Source organism: Parasteatoda tepidariorum, chromosome 2 (genome assembly GCF_982258835.1).
Source record: "Parasteatoda tepidariorum strain Cologne lab strain chromosome 2, Ptep-v5.0, whole genome shotgun sequence".
In the NCBI taxonomy this organism is placed as follows: domain Eukaryota; kingdom Metazoa; phylum Arthropoda; class Arachnida; order Araneae; family Theridiidae; genus Parasteatoda; species Parasteatoda tepidariorum.
The window spans coordinates 9,240,957-9,265,647 of record NC_141756.1 but is presented as its reverse complement, the minus strand read 5'-3'; the positions used below and the strand labels follow the sequence as shown (position 1 = coordinate 9,265,647).

General features: G+C 26.0%; 1 long non-coding RNA gene across 1 annotated transcript; it reads right to left on the bottom strand.

The window, feature by feature from the left end:
• Positions 1–1,484: 1,484 nt before the first annotated feature.
• LOC139424933 (uncharacterized) lies at positions 1,485–24,613 on the bottom strand. Its single transcript, XR_015431254.1, has 3 exons — positions 17,830–24,613; positions 7,008–14,328; positions 1,485–2,172 (listed from the first exon to the last, which is right to left on the bottom strand). It is a non-coding gene; the product is annotated as an uncharacterized LOC139424933 (long non-coding RNA).
• Positions 24,614–24,691: the final 78 nt, after the last annotated feature.

Below are 24,691 nucleotides of genomic sequence, written 5' to 3'. Positions count from 1 at the left end.
CTTTTTTATATTCTGCATTAAAAGAATTAAGAATGTTAAAAATACATAATTAAAACATTTATTGGCTATTTTTCTTATTATTAAATCTCTATTAAAATAATTATAATAGAAAAAAACAATATTCATAATGTATCAAAATGTAAAAATCAAAACTATAGAGGTATAAAATACCTTTTGTAATACATACTTCAAAATATGCACTTTGTCAATAAACCTAACGATATAAAATACAAAAAATACTGAATATGAAAATTATAAAACCATCTTTAACTTCAAATATAAGTAGTGTTTACCCGATTAAAAATAAAAGTGTTCCAACTCTGTTAACTTTATAAGAAACTTTTCCGTGTGAACACAATCACTAAATTAGAAATCTACCAACATTTCCTGACTTCATCAAATTTTTTGGATTTTAGCAATTGGGGGTATAAATTTAAATTATAGTAGAAAATCTTTATGATGTTAACTTTGAAATGTGTGGCTTTGCATCATATAAATGATTTTGCATACTTACCTAAACATAGTAATAAACATATCTAGAGCAGATCAATATAAATGCCTTAAAATTATTTTTTAATTTTAAACAGTTCAAAACTCACAAATATGCACTCAAGTATCTATTATACACAGGAAAAAAAATTACCAAGAGCATTAGAACTAAAAATCAACAAATTTATCAATCGTGGTTAGTTTTAGAGATTGTAAAGTAAATATGGTTTATAATGAATTATGGTTTATAGAACCACATTAAATAAATCTTCTACTGTATTTAATTTTCAGTTATGCCACATAGAAAATATATAACAAAATAGTTATTAAAATTAAAGAATTAAGACATTTTATGAGATTTTGGGGGGGGGGGAAATGTAGAACATTTATGTACCTGAAAATCAAATTAACTCATATTAAAATACTATTTGGAATTTTAATTAAATTTTCAGACATCTTCTTGATTTTTCCTGGTTAATAATATTATCCCATTTTTCCCTGTTCTGTGACCACCCTGTTTTTTTCCTTCACTTTGCAGAAACAATGGAAAATTATTATCTCATTTTTCACTGATTTACTATTGCACACACAAAAAAAAAGTAAATTTTGTTTAGATTTGAGCAGTAATTATTTTATATTTTTCTTTTCAGGTGCATCTTAAGAATATCTGTAAATTCATTTGTACATTTTCATTTATATATTTATTAAAACAATTGCAATATATAGTTATTATAATATTATTTGAAGGGAAATTAAAATTTTCTATAAATACAATAATTAACCCCTTTTCTGAACAGAAAAAAACTTTGTTCAAAATATTCTAAGTTATTGAAACCTTCAATTTTTCAGGAATGCTTCAGACCAAGGTAAAACTGTTATCATAGAGTTTACATAGTCATGTCCACAATAGGTCCCCCATCGTATAACTTTAAAGATATTTTAACAATTAATTGTACAATTCAAACCTCTAAGTGCAAAAAAAGCCAATTAAAAAATTTATAATATTTTACAAAAAAATATTTTATTGTACACATAACACACATTGAAACATACATTAAAAATACTCTAAAAAAATACAGTAGTTTATACTTTAGCAGTAAACATTTTATGAATACACCAATGGCCATTTACAAGTTTTCTAGACATTAATTCACATCTTCACTATGAATTTTAAGGACTCAGCATCCAAAATAGGCAAAATGATTCAAAATAAAATATCTAATATTACAGATTACAAAATCAAAACGTTTAAATCAAATGTAATTTGCTGCACCATTATCAAACACTTTACTCTCTAATGCTTATATTTAAAACAGTTAATAATAAAATGGAGTGTCCGATTCTTCCAGAACAGAATCATGGGTTGTCAATTTTGCTTATAAGTAACTTGTTAGGCAAAAGTGGCTACACTAATGACTTGAATATCTTATTTGCCATGCACCAAAAGATTGTGACGTCGCAATGATGCCTTGACAGTAAATCCTTTATTGCAGATCTCACAAACAAATGGCCGTTCACCAGTGTGCTTTCTCATATGAGTTTTCAGGTTGTTACTGTAGCTTGTGGAATAAATACATAAGGGGCAATTATGTAAAGAAGAAGAATTCTTTTTTAACTCAACCATGGTAAAAGGAGCTTGGTTTCTGATTTCCACCATCAGAGGAAAATTTCCACAGGCATTTTCTAAAATAAAATTAAAATAAAGCGTTAAAATGGCTTTTGTTTTAACACACATAACAAATAGAATTTAGTACAGAAAAAATGGAACAAGAACCACTTTCAAAAGAGAATGCAAAGAAACAGCAAATGATTTTTTTACATTAAAAAAATAGAATTTATTAAACATTATTTTCAAAAAAATCCCTGTTTTTAAACTAAAATGTTCATTAATTAACTTCTAGTGCTTTTCCAGTTTTGATTTTTTTTTGTACATAATAAGAGTTATAATTTGTAAATAAATAATCATATGAAGCATTGATTAACTTAATCTTCTGCTTACAGCTCGTACAGCAAGTGGATCAGAATAACATTTGAATTCAAAAGGTTAACTAGCAGCTGAAAGAGTCACTATGTATCTTAACATTCCCCACTACATCCTTACGCTTATTTAGGAGATCGGTGGCAGAACTTAAGTCAATCTAGGGAACATCTTAAAAAATTCAAGTTTGTCTGTAATGCGTCCATAGTCAGACAAGACTAATATTATAAAAATACAAAATAAACTTAATGTAACACGCATATAATAAAATTAACAAATATAAGGTAGATAAAAATTATACTCAAAAAAATTTTGATAAAATGTATTATTTTAATAGAAAATTTTTATACACTTTTAAATGAATGAAATAATTGAAACCTAAAAAATGGAATAAGTCTATAAATAAATGTTCACGAGTTTTCGAAAACTTGGAATTTATTTTTAAAATTTTTGCCTTTAAAACTTCTTATTTTTCAAAATTTAAATTCATTAAAGAATATTATTTCAAATTTTTGAAAGAAATCCCCTCAGGTTAAGTGATTTACATAAACGGTATGAAATTCTGGAAAATACTTTTGGTGTTAGTGTTCAGGCATCTTTTCTAGCTATAAATTTTTCAATTGAACTGCACTGACTAATTAATTCCTTTTTTTCCCTCCCAGGTAACTTTAAATTATTAGATCTATTAAAACACACTTCAGAAGGACAATTTTTTTTTCTTCAAAAAAACGTTACATTTCAAATATTTTTCTCAATATTAATTTGTAACAGTCAAGATATGCCACTATCTTATTTTTAATGATGACTAATGCCACTAATTCTTCTATAATAATAATTTTTTCCTGTCTATGTATTATTTTCTTACTAATCTGTTTAGTTTTAAAGCAATTTTACAAATAACTTCATATTTATTATGCTTCACAGTAACCGTACATTTTTTAATTTCATAATAAAAGAAGGTTTATAGAAACATGCGTGAAAGGCAAAATTATAATCAATGTTTTTTTAACGGTAGTCACAGATTTTTTTTGGCTATTTAGCCCTGGTAGATGCCAAAACTGTTGCTCATTTAACATTACTCAGAGGGCACTTGTGAACCTAAGCTAGAAGAAGCGAGCAACATTATAAACACCACACTGCCACAAATCAGTTCATTGCAAGGGTTACAATTATAAGTAATGTGAACACCAGCAAAAAAAAAAAAAAAACAGTTTAGTGACGCTATTCCCACATATGATGAAAACTATATACATTGATTTTACTTTCTTCACCTAATGCAAGGAACTAAACATAAGTAATATTTGAAATTATGCTTTAATTCCAAATGAATTTAAGTTTCAATAAAATAGAGCAGTAAGTTATCATAAATGACAGATATTACCTTTTGAATGAAAAAAGCATCTACAGTTAAAGTTGCAACAATATATAATGATAAATCAAGGGTCCCACTCAATTTCAGAAAAAAAAACTTCAAGACTTTTTTTAGGTATATATCAGGCAAACTTCAATATTCTTTTATTTTTAAATACCAAATACTAGATTCTGTGAGAAGAAAAAAATATAACTGAATGAGGATGGTAACATGGCAGTTTCACTAAAATTTAACAAATAATTGTAATATAGTTGTTAGAATTATTTAACTTGAATCCCAATAACTGATTACTCATACTGACAATTCTAAGACTGGTTATTTTTCTGGCAGGATATAGGCACTTTCCAGGTTTTAGTAAAAAAATTCAATTTTCCTAGGATTTTAGAGTCAAAATAAAATTCCCTGACAATTCCAAGTTTTCTTTGCTCTCCCTGACTCATAGGTTAATAATCCCATAAAAAAAATTATCTTTGACACAATTCTTTTTAATAGTTGAAAGTAAATGTTCTTATGTTGAATGTTGTTATGTTCTTATGTTAGTCTTTCAAACTATCAGTGTTTTAACTTATAATTGCAATACGACAAATGCTTTAAGAAATTACAGGGGACAAACAAGCAGACGTTCATTTTTATCTACAACGATTTGCAATACAACAAACATTTTTAAAAATGTAAATCATGTATATAACTCCTTTTTTTTAACTTAATTTAAAATCTCTCGACAAATAAATTTATTTAATTACGACAATCACAATAGTAAATCGTGCAATTACATTTACTTAACCCAGTGACAACAAGGGAATTTCGACAAATATATTTTTATGAAACTTCATTATACACTCAATTTATTGCTACATAAATATTTTGGAAATAAAAATTAATCTTATTTCTAAATGTGAATTTTAAAAAGCATAATGTTTTAAAATTAAAAAAAAATCTCAATCTCCTGCCACAATTTCCTTCCACAAAAATAGTCTTATGATCGTTTTGGTATTACTATAATAAAGCACCTTTCTCTATCTGAGCTTAAACACTAGAAAACGTGCTTTATTATACTATCAGAACGATTGTATGTTTGCTTTAATGACATTAATTGTGCTTTTTGTTCATAATTTTTTAAAACTTTAAACACAACACATAATTTTAAATTCCCATTTTTCTTTAATAAAAAAAACCCATCTTGCCAAGTTTCAAAAATTATTGATGAAAAATAACAGCATTAATATTTTTTCATTACTCATAACAGCATTAATATTTTTTCATTACTCAATTAACTCATAACAGCATTAATATTTTTTCAAAACAAATATGAAATTCTAAGGAAAAATAGAAAAACAAAATAAAAATGATGTGCAATCGTAATATTTTGAATTACAGATTACATTAGATAAACTTTTTGTTAAGATGCTAATTTTAATACACTGAAACTTAGTCACTTTCCTAACCTACACCTGAAAACCTAGGAACTAAAAGTGCACTAGGAACATTCAATAAATTAAATTTTTCCAAACAAAAAAATAAGCTTCAATTTATTAACATGTATAAAGAAAGGAAAGTTGAAATGCATTTACTTACCGAATAAATTAAAAAGTTACACTCCAAATGAACTTCATTTTAAATAACACAGAGTACACAAATCAAAAGAAAAAAATTACAAAAAATGAGGTCAAATTAAAAAAATTTGCTTTCTTTAATAGTTTTTAAAAATTTCGGAGTTAGAATGATAATTTGCAACTAAGCAACCAACAACAGTTAAGCAATGGCTGCAAAACAATTAATTTTAGTTTTTGATCTGAAAAAAAATTTATCAATGCATTTAATGTACTCTTCATGTAAGTTATAGCTGAACAAGCACACGACTTATTCTTATTAAATCATCATTTGGAAATGTTGAGTCTTATTCCTCTGAACGTTAGTTTCGGCTTTTTCTGAACGTTTAGCTCCAAGCTTCACAACGAAAAACCGTTTTTTTCGATGCTTTTAAATGGGAGTGTAGCAAGTAGCAGGAAAATTTTCGCACAATTTTATCCACTGGTATATTGCTTGGTGAGTTAAAGAAAATTAAATAATTTAAAATAATCAGCCTATTATAGAAGTCTGTAGTTTTAAATCTAACCATTATTAAACATAAATCAACTAACAAAACAATTTTCTTTCATTGTAATTAAGAATTTTCAGCAATGTATTATATTATTCCTTGTTTTTGATAAAGTAACTTATGATATTATGAGTTGAAAAAATCGCAAAATTGCAGTATATAATGGTTTTGGAATCTTATTTATGATTCATTAAATAAAAGTGGTTTTTTTTCACTTTAAGGAAAATCACAACTCAAAAATGGTGACAAAGTACAATAACAAGAAATACTCGAATGAAAAATTAATTACAAATAAATATAATTTTTATTCATAATTATCGATTTTTTCCAGAAATTAAAGATAAATTGTAAAAGAAACAAATGCAATATTTCATAATTTTGTATGATATTGTAAAAAAATATTTAAGAAAAAAATCTATATTTTCTTGATTCTATTTAAGGATTACTTGAAAAAGGAAATCCTAATTGTGGATAAAAAAAGTTCACTAGAATAAGCTCACCAGACAAAAAATTAGTCACCAATGACTCCCCAAACTATTTAGATTATAACCGTCATTAAACAACCAACTCAATTTTTTGAGTCGGTTGTTCAATATTAATGTTCTAATCACATATTCTTCGAGTCAGCTGAACTTTGTTGCTTGAAAAATGGGGGTTTCAATAGAATACTCTATAAGAAGATGTTGGTTGTAAGGTAACACTCTATGATCCAAAATGTTAAAATAAGCATGCTGGTGGTGCCCAATTCATAATAACAAAAACGCCACCAAACCATATTTTAGGTTTTTAGTGGTTTCTTTACAGATCTCTGATAGCACAGGAGTCGCCGACTCCACTGGTAGTGCGTTCAATTCTAGAAGCTGACTACACATTTGGCCAGTACATGCATGTTCAATCAGTCACAGCTGAAAGTCCTCTCGATGGTAGTAAAAGTTTGGAGAGAGGGTACTAGGAGAGAGGGGGCACAGTCAATGTCGTTTGACTGGAGTCAAAATTTGTAGATATGGTTAGGTGGTGTACGATTCCCCTAAAGGTGATTAATTGTGTCTAGTGAGCTTACTAAATCCTACCTTGTAGTTTTGTCAATTTTTCTTCTTTTTTGTTTCTCTTGAGTGTTATGCTTCTCGATGAGCAAGCATATGGCTATCAAGAAGTTCTCTTGAGCTAAAGCATTTTTTACAGACTTCACAGACATGCGGTTTTTCATCTTGATGTATTGTCTGATGACGGTGAAATAATGACTCGGTAGTGAATCTTCTGTTGCAAAACTGACATACGAGTGGATGCAAACAAATGTGCTCATTTATAATGTGAGTTTTCATACTGGTGGAGATGTTAGTTGAAAAAGAACATTGAGGACATTTTTGGAACAAATCTATCTCCATAGGATCTTTCTCTTTTTTAATTTCTGCATTAAAAGAATGTTTAAAATTCAAAATCACTTTCAATTGTAAAAAATAAAACTTAAATAAAATTATTTAACAAAAGAAAGAGTGTAAAAAGACATTTTATATTTAAGAATTACAATTTAAAAATAACTTATATACATATTCAAAAAAGTTTAATAAACATGAGCATACAAATACATCAACATTGACTCTCATTATTCCACAGGCGGTTTAGCAAATGTATAATACAGGGAAAATGTTTCTCTCTAATACACCGTTTTCTTATCTAACAACATGGAGAAACTGGTTTTGCTATACAGAGAAGAATGCATAAAAAACAACTTTTTACACGATCTATCAGTGGGTCAAGATAATAACATCTTTCACAATTTTTTGTAAGACATGTGACCTGAAGATTCAAAAACATGAGTGAGTCATACTTTAATTAAAATCATCAAAAAATGATGTGGTCATTAATTTTACAAAATATTTCAAGCACGTGTTTAAGTGAGTTAAATAGTTATGAAATCTTTGTTAAATTATTTTAAATTTTAAGTAAATTGCAATAATTAATAGGTAGGGAATAAGTTATATGAAATGGAAAGGAAAAAGAAAAGCAAAGAAGTTATATGAAATTTCTCATACTGTAAGAGAATAATATATGAGCAAGAATTTTTTTTGTAAAAATACTCCTAAATACATTAATAGTTAAAAAAAACTATCAAGTTAATTTGGATCTTGTACAGACTAGGCAAAGCTTAAATGTGTCATTTCATATTTACTTACTGTTAAAATACCTGTTATTCAATTAGTAAGTTCAATATTGCAAACAAATTTCAATATTAACTTTCTCAAGTGCTGGTTAAGTCACTTATATTTGATAATCTGCAGCACTGTAAAATATCTCAAATCTAAGGAGGCAAAGAGATTTCTTACAAAGGTTATCTCATATCTGGTTTGAGGTGGGAAATGATGTTAAATTAAGACAATGGGAAAAAGGGAAGTGAGGAAGATATAAAAATCTAATGTACTTTCTTTGTATAATATTTACAACAAATTTAAATTACTATTGAAGCAATGACTAAAGATTTGACATATCTTCGATTTTTATTGCAGACTTATGCTGCCCCTTTTTTCCCCAATAAATCTTTTTATTATTTGCAGATTTGACACAGAAGTGGATATTCCCTAGTGTGCTTCCTAATATTATTTTTTTATGTTCAGTGAGTAAATAGTGCAATTCAAAATTCTTCAGACTTTTATCTATTTGTTTTTTATGGCACAAATTTTCCTGCGTATGCTTTTAAGTCATGGTCATTTTGTCAATTAAGTTCCCTGCTCAAAACCTACATTTGCCACAACATTTTAATCGTAATTATTTTTATTTTTTTACCAAGAATATTATCTCCAGCTCACAGAAATTTTGCAGCTTGTATGTTTGAAATTTTAGAAGTTACCCAATTTTAGATTTAACTGAATGAAATAGATGAATGTCAATGAAATGTGTAATTTTTTATATCATTTTTTTTACAATAAACTTGAACCAGGCATTGACTAAATGAATTAAAAAAACAATTTTCTTCTGCCATCTTCAGTTTTGATTGGAGACGGATGCTGAACCAGTTGATGGTTTTCCATGCCAGTTTTGCTAGTGAATCCTTTCTTACAGACATTGCACACAAATGGATATTCCAAAGTGTGCTTCCTGATGATGTGGTTCTTCAAATTTGTTGTTAGGTTTGTTGAGTAAGGACAGTAAGGACAATTGGAATAATTCTTCCGATCTGGATAGACATCTGGTAGAATAGTCAAGTCAGCATACATTTCTGCATAAAAAGATGTAAAGAATATGTATTAAATATTTATTGAAAATCATTTAATTTTATAAGAAAAATTTTAGTACAACAAAATTTGAAAATATTAGATACTAAAACTAATTACCAATACCAATTATTCAAAAAATAAATTTGAAAAACACCAAATAAAATACTGCAACATAAAACTCTCAATTTTAATAAGATCAGATCCATCCTAAAAGGACAAAAGGTGCTTTCAGAACATGCATTTTTTTAAAGAACATTATTATTCCAATTTTATTACATTTCTTAACATTATAATAAAACAGATAAGACTAAAGTTTATTATCAAGTAGATAACATAATAGGTAAATATATATTTCACATTGAATTATTCATAATTTACATTAAAAATATTATAAACAAAAGGCAATCATTTAAAAGAAAAATTCAAATTTTTTTTTTATCCAAACCAGAATTTCTCAAAACTCTAATTGTCTTATTAAAATCTCTTTTTTTCTTCCTGTTTCTGCATAAAAATATCAACAATATTATTCACAAACATACATTCTTTAAAAACAAAAACCATTCAGTTTTTTTTCTCTAAAACTTTATTGTCCTGAGGAATTTTTAATTCCATAGTCCTTCAATTCAGTGTACATTTGGATGCCTCCTGTTTTTAATGAACACAAAACAATGAAATCACTTAAAATATACTTAGAATTTAATCTTCAAAAAAAAATATGACAAGATAAGTTAATTATTTACAGTAAAAATTGAGTCGTTTTAAAACACAATAATGATTATTGTTTGAACAAGGGTTGTTAACATCCCAAAATAATTAAAAACATATATCTATAAATAAAAAAATACTACAAGAACTAAAAATCATAACTAATTCATGAGTGCTGAAGACTTTTCTTTAAGGACAACAATTTCCTTATTAAATATTTTAAAATAAAATATTTCAATGATAGGGATGGACTAGTTTTTTATGTAAAAAAATCAAATGATTTGAATATGGGAAAACCTATATAATAGGCTTAAAACGATATTGTCACACTTTTCACTAAAAACGTTATTTAAAAACCTGCTGCCACAGAAAATTTTTTCTCTAATTGAAAAAAGATAAAAATTTTCTGCAAAAAAAAAAGAGTATACGTTGTATTAAGAAATATTAGAAGTAAAAATAATGATTATAAATATAACGACAGTTGCAATGCAAAAATATTTTTTAGTCACTCAGATTATGTGTCACCTGATAGTGACACCCAAATACATCATGCAATGTGACAGAAGAAAAAATATATATGCAGAAAATATACAAATATTTAAAAAATATAATATTATATTGATTGATTCATACAAATTTTACTCAAATGTTTATTAATAAGACACACAAATTTATTCACAGTAATCTTGAAAATTATTTTGTAATTTTATTTCACATTCGCATTTAGTCATAAATATTGCAATATACAAATATCCTTAATTATTTAAATAGAGAAAATTGTTACAGTTGCTAAGCAGCATAGGTTAAATTTAGTTTTCATTTATAGTAAGTATTATACAATCAAAATGAAAATATTTTTCATTTACTCTATAAGGACTTGAGGATGGTTACAAAAATAAGAAATCCGAGCACAATGGAAAGTACCACATCTGGAATCATTGAGACCCCAGATAATAGGTAAAAAATATTAAAAAGTATGTTATTCAATAGAAGAATAATAACTAAATGACACTTAACGTTAACATTTATAAAATAAAGTTTTTTTTATTTATTAAATGACAGTTAATTAAGAAAAGAATACTTAGCATGATAAAATAAATGTCACTATTAAAATAATAAAAATTTCTATCATGAATAAAGACATGATTTCCTGCTCTTTTTATTTTCTTTTAATTTCCTTTTCTTCCATTTTAATTTAATTCATTTTTAGATATTCAGATAAAAATAACATTTTATACAAGCTTCAAATTGGAAGGGAGAATCTATCTATTTAATAAAATGAAAAAAAAAAAAAAAGCATTCAACAAGTAATGGAATTGAGTAAATTTTTGTAATGAAAATATTTATAATTTAAACCAAAACAAAGCCTGTCTGTAGGTGTTTTTTTCTAACATTATTAATATTCAGTTTAATTAATGTTCATAGTTTATTCCCTTACTTTATTTATACCTAAGATTTTAGAACAGATCACAAAGGTAAAAAAAAAAATTCGACTTTTCTTTTGGAAAAAGAGATGTTCATTTTGATTGTTAAGAAGTGTTTGGCAAATGTTCACAGTAAACAGACATCCGGATATGGGACTCTGTACTATATTTGTAGAAAAATAGGATATCTAGGAAGAACATGAAAATTTCTTTTAGTGTTTAACACTAAAGGGCAAAATTAGGAAATTTTGCAATGGGTGCATTGTCACTTTTTTCAAAATCAATAATTTTATGCATTTGAAAAACAGTTGATTTTGTTAAGGTATTTCTTTTGAGAAATTTCATCAATTATAGTAAACACTTCATTTCTAAAATTAACAAAAATTTTGTGAAACAAACGTGAATTAAAGTAATTTTTAGACTATTTTAAAACATTCATAATAATTCCGGGTATATTTTAAAAAATAGTAATAAAAAAATGTACATGAGGCACTGTTTCAACAATAAAAGTGAAAATTGCCAGGGTTCTTAATCATCACTAGCTATATTTAATGGCCCTGTTACGGTGACCATAGCTCTTGCTCCGAATATATTACTATTACAGAGTATACTAAACTATAAATTTAATTACATTTTTGACTTATAATGACAAATATACAATATGCAATCTTCATAAAAGAAAATACAATACTCAAAAGCCATATAATGAACATATGAAAAAAGGGAACTTTTGAAAGAAAGAAAAATTAAGTTTTAATAAAGAGGAAACTAAATGGATTTTCAAAAAAAAATAATAATGCTTTAATATGAAAATTATGTTTATATGTTAATATGTTAAAAATTGTTTTGTTTATATGTTGTTATGTTTATATGTTAATATATATGTTAATATGTTATTATGTTAATATGTTAAAAAATGTTTATACGTTAATATGTAAAAATTATGTTAATATGTTAAAAGTGAATGACCGAAATCAAGAGAACGGTTTCACAGAAGTAATCCCCGGTAAATGTCAACAATCACATTATCTCTTTGGAGAATGTCTGAAATATTTGTTATATCCGATTTAATATTAATTTATTCGATGATATTATATTTATTTGATATTTTAATATCTACTGAAGATAGCCTAAGAGAAACACCAGTGTTCAGAATGCTGGTAAAATGCGTAACGGGCAGTGGCACTTAACTTAAAAAAATATCAATAAAGGGTTTACCGGGCAGTGGTACTGAACCTTAAAAAACATTAATGTAGGGCAAACCAGAAAAATGTATACCAGGCAGTGGCACTTAACTAGACCTAGTATATATTTCGGACATTTACCAAAGGGATTATATGATTGTCAACATTCACTGGTGGAAGTCAACAACCAATTTCGGTCATTCACAGTAACACATAAATTCATGCATGACATTTATTTAAGTTATATTGAAGATTCTTTTAATGGTGTAAGTATTTCTATTCCACATCATATGTTCAGAACGCGGAAAGTTATGATAAATTTTCCTTTACTGAAGAATTGTAATTTATTTGAAGAATTGACATGCAAAAAATAGAATAAGAAAAAAATGGAAATATTTTCATATAAAAATAAAAAGAAACATTCAAATTAAGAAAAACATAAAAAGGTTTTAATGAGAATATAAAAATGAAAATAAATAACATAAAAGTTATTATACATTTAACAGTAAGGCTAAACCATGTTAAATTAATTACTAACAAAAATTTATGTACAGTTATGGTATAAAAACATAGTAGCACATTTTTTTTAAAAATTTCAATTCAGAACAAAACATAATTAAAAAGTAAGAAACTTCAGTAATAAAGAGTTTGTTAGTAAAAGTTTATCAGCTCCATATAATTGTAAGCATACTCAGTACTACAAGATTTCTTCTATAATAATAATATATAACTTTAGTTACAGTGTTACAACAAGCAGCTTTAAGATACCTATCAATTACAATAGCAAAATTATACCTATTACTATCGCAATAGCAAAAGATATTGGAGTCAGTTGACACACTTGGTATAATTTCTTACAAACCTTATTTTTTTAAAATTTTGTATCAAAATTAAATTTGTTGTACAGAATTAAGCTAACCCAAAAGGCACATAACTATTCTAATGTTGCGTAAATGAACTTATACAACACTTTAAAATAAAAATATAATTTTCTCTTCAATTCATTTGTAAAATTTTCTACTGGAAATAACTTTTTAGCATAGAAATTAAGGTCATATAAAAAAATTAATGGCGTTATTTTGCATGTAATAACATAAATAATTGGATAAAGTATCATTGGTCATTTTATTATGGAAATATAGGGTTATTTTATTATGGTTAGCATACAATAGACACTTTGAGTAGTTAGGTCAATTTTACTAGGTATTGCTTTAATTAAATACTTTTAAACTATTATTACTTTTTTTTAATTACAAATATATAACTCCGATATTTTATAGGTTTGATTGAATGTAGAAGTTTAATGGCACAAGATCTAAAGGAGGATATGCTGCACCAAACAATTTGTTGAGTCAGATCTAATGGTAAATTGTACACAACAATTTCATTGTCATAAAATAAATGAAACTAATAAAATTGTTTATCACAAGATCGATATTTTATCAGATCAAGATATGCTAAGTCTATGAGGAGATTTCTTTTCAGTAATTTTAAGCGCTCTGCTAATAAATTACAGAATGCTACCTGCATGTTGTAACAATATAACTATGTTACATGCAGAAACAATAGCTGCTACCAGTAAATCATATACTAAAATATTATCCAATCACTAATTTTTTCCCTCTCAGAAGGAACAAGTCTTCTCTCTGTGTTTCAACAATTGTTGCTTAGTTGTGAAACCTTTTCCACAAGCACTGCAGATAAATGGCTTCTCACCAGTGTGCTTCCTCATGTGGTTTCTTAAATTTGTTGTTATTCGTGTGGAATATGGACAGAATTTGCATTGATGAATTTTATAAGCAATGGTTGCAGAGACACAAACATTTCCTGGAACCATCTGTGTGTAATTATATACAATTTTTCGTCCTGAAAAGTATTATTCAAAGGTTTGAAAACAAAGACTATGAGATAACATAAGAATATGCAAACATTACAACTTATGACATTCAAAGCACATAAATATTGTAACAAAAATTTACATTACAAATATATTTATCCTGGTAGATGTAATTTCAAAAATTTTGTTAATTAAGAAAAGAAATTTACTTTATGATATAACACGCAAATAAAGGTTTTAGAACAGGTGCAAAATTTCTACTCCACTTTGGCTAATAAATATTTGGATGAGGAAGTAATTGACAAAGTTTGACACTAAATTTACAACAGACAAACAGTATTTCTGTTATTTTAATTTTATAAAAATTTTTCTTACTTAACTGGCTTGTAATATGAGGAAGATATTGATACCATTGAGACTTTTTGGTAACCTTATGTTAATATTACTTTAAAGTAAATGTATTTCTATTTTTCAGTTTCAACATGATTTTGGACACCAAAAGGTTTTTATACCACATCTGATAACATTTTAAAAATTAATCACATTTAAAATTGATCACAAAAGTTTTTGTAGCACATCTGTTAACATTTCAAAAATCAATCACGTTTTTCCTGAAAATAGTGGCAAGCAAGCAAAAGTTTTATCAGGCTAATACCTTTAGATTGGAATTATATGCCCTATTTTAGATAATTAAATTCTTTAAAAGATAAGTTACATATTGATAGTTTCAGCAGAGAGGAAGTTCAGTTGGTAAAGCTCGGAGCACAGAAGAAAGATATTAATATTCTGGAAAAGTAACAAAACTTTTTTAGTTAAAAATGGATCATTAATGTTTGTTAAAAGTTTCTGAATTTCTCTAAAATATGCAACATTTCATGTTTATTTATCCAGTTTTTGTACTGCCAGAGAGAGAGAGAGAGGGGGGTACAGTAAAAACTTTGTGAAACAGCACTATCATTATTAGTAATTTAATTTTCTATTCAGATTAAAATACGAAATTTCTGATTGTGATTTTATTTTGGATTTAGAATTCCAGTAGAAAAATTAGACTAAGAAATCTTTGAAGATTGAACTCCCTGCTTTACTTTATGTAGTTAATCTTGATCAATTATACATGTTAAAATTTTATATTGCTTTTTTGATTGTGTTTCCATACTTTCTGTGGGGTATGGAGTAATAATTGTGTAGCTATTTTCGTCAAGCTTAGATCACTAAAATAGTATTCTTTAAAGCAAGTTTGTCTTATTTTGATCAGAAGTGTGTTGAAAAAGTAAACGTAATTCAAAACAATAATAAACTTGGCATTATAAGTAATTTTATGCTCGACACTGAACTTAGTTTGAGTAGGGATTTTGTTGTGTCTGTGTACAGTCAGCTGATTTTATCCTTATGCTATTAAATAGAAAAACATTGCTTAACCACAGATAATTAAACATTTGTCAAAAAAAAAAACAGCTCTCCGAAGGGTGAATATAACCACTAAGCACTTTAACCTTATCAAAGAATGCAAATGTTAAACTTTATCACGTATCTGGAAGTTCCACAGTTTTAACATGCATATTGTGCAAGAAAATAATTTACTATATATTTATTGAAAAAATATTTTGTAAACATGCATCAATACTTGAAATAATATAGAATATTAATACATATAATTTTATTTTACATAATTTTATTTATATTCATCAAAAAACTAGTTAAGTAATTTTAATTTCAGATTTTTATTCCTAGACAAAATCACCTTTAACTTTATAACTTGTTGGGTGAAAAAGTTTAATTCTGAGGTACAGTACTTCGTTTGACATAAATAGAAGAAATTCATCTGTATTCTCCATTGTCATTTGAACTCACCATACCATTTTGACACCAAAAGACACGTCCGTTTCAATAAAAAATATTCAAAATTTGCGATTTTAAGAGTTTTTAATAAAATTTAGATATTTAACACTTAGATTAAAATGAAACACTAAAGAAATCAGAATCATGGTAGACATGGTAAAATAGACAAGTTAAATATTTCCCCCCTATTTGTTAGCTAACAATTCATAAAGATTTGATAGCATAAACTTTGGGGTTTTAATGCAAAAATACAGACTTATTTTAATTTTTTTTTTATCAAAAAATCAGCGTTACTAGAATTTAAATCTTGCAAACAATAACATAATTTTTTAAAATGCTAAATGTTTCAAGTGGACTACAAAGGAGGAGTATATATTTTAGTAAATATTTTAGTTTTTATTACTCTTAATAGGTCGATCACACAGCTTTAAAAAAAAAAAGGGGAAATTTTAAATTATGATGCAAATTTATTGTGAAAACAATTTGCTCCATATGTTTTTAGGACTGACAAAAATATAATTACTTTTTCCTTTTTTACCAACATAAAAAAGGTGCTTTTGAATTTCGGTTTTATTAATTATTACAATTTCAGTCAAGATTACAGTCTAACTGTTATACATACATATATATATATATATATATATATATATATATATATATATATATATATATATATATATATATATATATATATATATATATATATATAAATTCAAGAAACAAATTTAAAATCTATGTACAAAAAAAGGACATTGAAGATATCTTTAAAAATTTGTGAACCAAATCCATAAATAAAAGAACAAGCATTTAAGTTCTCCTGTTTATAAAAAGGGTTTAAAATACATTTATTACTGTGAGTATATATTACTTTTTCAAAATAATAGTAACAGAATAATCTTATGATTTTAATTTATTTTTTATTTAAAATTATAAAATTAAAGTTACAAATAAAATACAATTTTTTTAATACATAAAGTACAGATTATTGTGAAGACTTGTAACTAAAATTGATGGTACAATAACTATACTCCAATAAATCTTCTAAACTGAATATTGTGGTTAAATTGCATTTCATTGATTCAAAATGAGTAAAATTAACTTTCATTTCCACTGCAAATAACAATTTTGATTGCGAAGAAATTAATTTTCAATATTAAACCCTCGTTAATCATTTTGCATGCTCTTTACAATGAATGCTTTATAGTTAAAATAAAACTATCTAAACTCAAAGACTGGTAGATCAGATTAAATTGAAAGATTTAAATGGAACTGCAAATATATGTTAGTAGATCCTATAGTCAATATTTCTGTCCTAAGAAATAGTTTTAAATTTCAGCATCAGATGCCATCATACTGCTAAAAACCAAATACAAATGGCGCTGTTGGCCAACATGGTATGGACACTGATCTGTAAATAAATAAAATGTTCTGCTATTCCTTGAATTTAACTGATTTTTTTACAATGTTACAGCGCCATCTGTCTGTAAATTTTCGAAAGACTTTTTTGTATGAATACACTCAGTTACATTTCAACAGCCACCTCAGTGTAATAAAGTAAGTACAGATATAAAAAAAATGACAGCAGTGCATAACTGAATTACAAAAGAAGAAAAAAACAGCTCAATATTAAAAATTGTTTGTTTAAGACTAATATCATAGTTAAAAAAAGCAATATAATTTCAGCGACAAACTTTCAAAGCTACATGATAATCCTTTGAATCTTTTCTGGCGAATCTTTTTCCACAAAATTGGCAAGCAAAAGGACGTTCACCAGTATGTCTAAGAAGGTGATTTTTTAAATGTCCTGAGTTTTTTGTTGAATAAGAGCAGTATGGGCATAGATGTATTTTGAGTAGTTTTTGAGTCTTTCTAATGGAGGTCTCTTTAAAGATATCTGGCATTAATCCTACAAATGATAAAAACAACAAATTATATTTTTTCACATGATGAGTTTTGCAAATGAAATATATGCAATTTTCAAAACTTGCCAGTTTCACAGAATTTAATAAAAGTAAAATTTGAAATAAATTTTTTAGAAATATGAAATTCAGTTATTGCATTGTAGATATTGTAAAACTCATTGAAAAAATAAATAAAATCAAACAGCAATTAAGAACTTTAAAGGGAAAAATACTTTTAGATTTTTGTCAGAAAATAAATAAGGTGGTATATTATAGATCTTTCTAATTATTAATGATTTTTCTAGACTTATTATGGTAGAGTAGTAATTATTAATTTTTCAATCAATCTCAATCAATTGATCAATTCACACATTTCTATTTATGCATTTTAATGTTAGGTAGTTTGATGATATTGTTTAAAGTGTTAAAATTCTATTTCAGTTCAATAATTTCCATGCACATGAAACTAATAAACAGAAAACGGTAATAAAATGCGGAGCTTACATTAGCCACAATAAAGTGAAAGACAATTTAAAAGATGTCACATAATATGTTATGAATTATAAAAATAAAACTTTCTAGGCTACTGCGATTTAAATTTTTCTTTGAAAAAAATTTTTTAGTACTCAAAAATTTTAAAAACCAAACATTGAAAAATAACTTTAAAGGGGAAAATATTTTTTAAATTTTGTTCAGAAAATAAATAAGATTATATATTATAGAGAAACGATCTTTCTAAATATCAATAATTTCCATGCACATGAAAAAGTAAACAGGAACAGGCAAATACACTACGGAATTTATATTATCCAAAATAAAGTGGAAGACATTTCAAAAGAAGTCACATAATATGCTATAAATTATAAAAATAAAACTGATATATATGTATCAATTAAAAATATGTAACTGAAATAAAACTTTGATGAAACGAAATTTCACCTGATTTTCAGTATAAAAATATATTTATTCATTAATAGCTTAAAAAAGCATAATATTTATAAGCGCCACTACTTGTTTGTAGCACTGACTGTTTAGCAGCAAAATTGATAAATAAAATAAAACTAAACAGCTTGTGCAACAGCAATTTCTTTTATTTTTCTCTATATTTAAAGTTGCAAAAGAACACCAAAATATACATTCATCGAAACAGTGATACTTATCAATAAATACATAATATTTTATAATTTTAAAACACTTGGTACATTATTTTGAGAAAAAAATTTTTTTAGTACAAAATTTAGTTTATTACTGGTTTTGAAGAGAGCTTTTTAAACTATACAAATAAATAAGCTCTAGATATATTTTGTTTTTCATTAAAAAAAAGAGCTTTTTAAACTATACAAATAAATAAGCTCTAGATATATTTTGTTCTTCATTTAAAAAAAAAAGAGTTAAAAATAGTCAAAAAATATTTAATTAATTAAAAATACATTATTTATGGGATAGTTAAAATTAAACTGAAAGTACTCAGAGCTTTTTTAGTTCCACAGAACAGATTCAATTGAAACTTAAAATACAAGTAACATTGTGGTCCTGATTTCCGTGGGAAAATATAACATTAAAGTTTGCGAAAAGATGGTGTTGCTGATATATGCTGATAATAATGTGATACATTTTCAGCATATTGTAGATCAACAAGATATGCACACAGATGTGTCAATAATCAAAAGAGACAAACTTGGTATTCTTTTGTTCTCTCCCTCTTTTTATTTTTTAAAATTTCATTAGAATGCCACCTTAAGGTAAAAACTTTAATTGTGTTTTTAGCTACCTGATCTACATAACATAAATGAGAAATTTCATTTAGATCTGTTATGAAGGACAGAAGCTACAACTCTGATTATTATCAGTTTAATTTTATTTACTCTAAATCCATTTTTAAAACTTGTGTCTTAAAAATATAAATAACATTTTTAATCAACAAAATCATAATGAAATCAATTTTGTAAATATATTTGTGGTTTTGACTTCTTACAAAGGCATCTATCACAAGTTTAAGATAGAAATGTGTATAATTCAAGGTAATTTACACATTCTAGAGTATTTTAATTTCAATCCTGAAGAAGCCCTCTACTAAACTCAACATTTACTATTTACACTTGTGTGTCTTGTCACTATGTGATATTTTAAATAATCATTTCTCATAAATTTCTTGTTACAATATTTGCACGTGTATGGCTTTTCACCAGTATGAAGGCGAATGTGGTTCTTTAAAGTAGTAGGATAGATTGTTTTATAGTCACAGTAAGTACAACTCAGTTCTTTTCGGAAGACTAGCATGCTAACTCCACTATTAGTTACAGAAGCTGAAAAATAGAAAAAAGTCATTAGTATGAATAATGAAATAATCTCTTTCAAGGTAAAAAAAAAATAAAAATATGAGAAATATTAATGTAATCAAACCTTTCAAACATTAACAACTGAATTATCTTAGATAAAATTAGTTTTAAACTAATAATTTTAGTAACTATATAGTAACAGTAGCTTATAATAAAAAGATAACAATATATTCTTTACAAGTTTTTTTCATACAATGCAGAATGTGTACCTTTATTAGGAAGAGAAAAAAAAACAAGATGAACAAATATTTTAACAAAGCGGTACTAATTTCATGTAATAGATCTTAGAACTGACACGTCATTGACACCACACCAAAAACATTAAACTGCCAGTTGGCAAATTCATGATTTTTGCATAGGCAAATATACATCGAGGAATTTTAAGGGATGAATTAACAAAATATCTAAAAGAAAATAATTTATTTGTCCATTTGAAAGTCATAACGAATATTTTCTAGTTGACGCTTATGACGAATCACTCACTTGAGTTTCAGTTCTTTGTTGCCAGTGCAAAAAAAAATATTTGCGACTTGGTGGCAATAAAGTTTACACGCATGCATTAGTGTTTCATATAATATAGATTATATATACAATTGTGACAATCTAAAATCATCTTAAATTCAGTGATATTCAGAAAAAACTACTTAATTATTTTTAAAATTTTTTCTTAGCAATTATTTTCACTAACTAACATTTCTTATGATATGTATTTTAAATAAAAAAAAAAACATTATTTTGCAATTCAAGCAATTTGTCATGTATCTGCTCCATCTGCAAATTATATAACAACTCTTCAATAAAACATTTAATTACACCAGCACTAGCTGCATTACTAAAATTATATACATAAACATAACTTTATGAAAAAATAGTTAACATACAGAATTCAGCAATGAATGTAGAATTATTGGATGAAATGAAATTTTATTGAATGTAGGAAATATTCAACAGAAAACAAATTATCTAATAAAAACAATGCATGATCAAAATGATGCATATTTGAAAGCACATGCATGCATAAATTTTTGTTCATTAACAGATTTAGATGTTAGTACATTTTGCTAATATTTTAATTCAAATTTCTCACAAGAAAGGCTATTTTTTACTAAGTTTGATATTAATTTTCTTTTAGCACGCTGAGTGAATATGATTCACCTGACAAATTGATATTAGATATGGATAGAATTGCTCAATCTTAACAGTTTAAGTTTTTAGACAAGATACAGCTCATCCTTGTAATTCTAATAACAAAACCAAAATACCAGTAGAATACAAAAGTAAGAAAAAATAATATTTCTTTGGAAAGCACTTCATATAACAGTATTACTGTTATGAATAAAATCATTAGTGCTCCATAAAAATAGGTTACAAATTATTATTGAAGAATGTTAAAGGAAAAGAAAAATCTTATTTAATGCATAAGCTTAAAAATTTATAACAATAACAAACAGTAGAATACTGATATTGCCCAGCTGTTCCAGGTAGCCGAGCACTTTGATCAATCCGTTTTTGCCTTTATATTGTAATTTACGCCGGCAAAAAAACTAACCCAAAGGTTAATACAGGGCTTGGGCAAATTAATGGGAACACATTTTTTGATCGTTTTCAAAAAATACTTAGAGAATAATTTTATAAATTTAGAAGTGTTTAGGTTATGCGATTTCGCATCCTTATCAATGAAGTTTAAAGCTTTTAGAGCTTTAGCTTTATTAATAGCTTTAGCTTTTTTTGCTTTATTAATTACAAACAAAAAATAGTGTTTAAATCTATAACAATAAATTTGTAAGTTGGAACAATTATTTTTGTTATTGTACGAGATAAGTGCACAAACTTTCTTACACCTAGCTTAAATATTTATGGAAATATGGACATCTTATAAAAAATTAATATTTTTTTATTAATTTAATTATATTTTTATAATTTAGAGTAAATACACTAACTACTGCCTTGCTTGCTGAAATAGATAAAATTAAGTGTGGCCTATTTTTGAAAGAATTATAAATTTTTTTATAAGTTTATTTAATCTACTATGGAAGTAAATCCACCCCTTATTTTTGCTTTACAATAAAAATTAAGGGAGAAAAGATGTATTATACCATTTTATTAAATGATAACAGAATTAAACAGAACAAAGCATGATAAAGAATTTAAATTAATATATTTATTTTTTAAATTATCAAAAGATTTTGTTTGGTATTACAGTAAAATATTTTTATCTACACAGCTTTAGTAGATATTTTTTTCCCCATCTTTTTATATTAACAATTTATACAAAACACAATGCAAAAAGGAAGATGCAATGAAAAAATAAAAATAAATCAACATTTATTGTTTTTTTAAAATACACTTAAAAAGAAATTTTTTAAAGAGATCACCAAATAGCTGAAAATGAAAAAAAAAAAGGTTTTTAAATTGTAAAAGTGGATCTAGCACTTACTTTTAATGAACCAAAGAGAATAACAATTTATTTCGTACAGCAATGGGTCAGTTCCATGACACTGAGCTTTTGGAGCTACCTCCAAATTGCTTCAGTGAAAAGTAAACAATCCTTTGAGAGTCAAGTTTTGAAATGATCTAGTCTTTATTCTTAAACCGAGGAAAGTTTTTTGCTTGATTTTTAGCAGTATTGTCAGAACATTTTGGAGCCAGCTTCAAAAACAAGTAAAAAAACTGACACTATTTTAACGTTAATTAACAAACTATTAAGTTCATTACTGTCCACGGACTTATTTTTTAAGACAGTTTTAATAAAGCAACAAACATTCGTAGGAATCACTTTTACAAGAGATATTACTCTTTAGTACTCTCGTTATTTTAAGTTTTATCAATTGTACTCATTAAGCCATCAGTGATAACACATCAAATTTTTACTTTCACGTTCAATTTGAAACTAGTTTTTTGTGCTGTACAGGAAACCGTGTTAAGTTTAAGTTTTTATGAATTAATTTGTATCCAGTAAATATTTTAGTAAAAATAATTGTTAGAATATTTGATTTCTTTAAATCTTAAAGGGATTGATATTTCTGTAGTTCTTTTTAACATATTGATTTGCCTTTCAAATTTTCTGACTATTTCAAATAAAACAATTTTATTTCTTGACAATATTTCAGTTCATTTCATGAAATTAAATATTAATAAACAGAACATAAAATTGGGACTAGGGTATTAATGGATAAAGTAAATAATATGATGACGTGAAGAAATAGAATTCACAACATCAAAAAAATAAACAAATAAATGACTTCTTAAAAAAAGATTGTAAGAGTTATTAAAAGATATTCAAAATGCTGCTTCCTGTCTGTGCTTTCTGAATAAATGACCATTTAAATAATCTTTACGCATAAAACGTTTTCCACAAATTTTACACATATAAGGTTTTTCTCCAGTGTGAGTGCGAATATGGTTTTTTAAATTGGTAGCATAAACAGTCTTATAGTTACAATAAGTACAAAAAAGTTCCTTCACACTCTTGAGACCAAGAAAGCCATAACAGTCATCTCTAACTGAAAACAGAATAAAAATGAATAAGTATCAACAATTTAGACAAAGGAAAAATAATACAGGATAGTGGTATAGATTTGGAAATGCTAAAAAAATGCAAAATATATAAAAAGGTTAAGTTTTTTATTATGTTCTAATATTTAATGTGAAAGATTCATGCAGTATCTTTTTTCATGTTAACTTTTAATAGCTCTCAAAAATTGCTTTAGGTGATACATAGTTAATGTGCAAAATGTAACAAATGTCAGTAAATATCTTAACCCACTGATGGTTCTGTACATAAAAAGTCTTATTCTAAAAGTCATTCTGTACATAAAAAGTCTTATTCTGCAGTGTTTTTTGCATAGCAATATCGGTTTTTGCATGTTATTAGATAGGCGAATAATGTATTGGAGAGAAACATTCTCCTAATTTTGCCCATTTGTTAAACTTACAGTGGGTTAAAGGGGCATATCAAGAACTGATTTTTTTTCCTTCAAATTTTATGATAAGAAATAATGCTTTAATTAAATTCATTGCTCATAATTTAGTGAAAATTTTTTTATTTTGAACAATCAACATATTAATAGAAGACTCTGCTTCCTTAAATTTTAGAGTTGTTTTTATGCCTCAAATTTTTCATTTATTTTCGTAACTATTTCACTAGAGAGAAAAAAACTACTCAACAAAAATATTGCCCTATGAAGATATGAACTTAAGCCTATCAATTTCTGCCTATTAACTATCACCAATGGCAAATAGGTAGATACGAAAAATTAATGAGAAATTTTTTTTATATCCCTCTCCCTATTCTACATACTAAAAAATAGTTT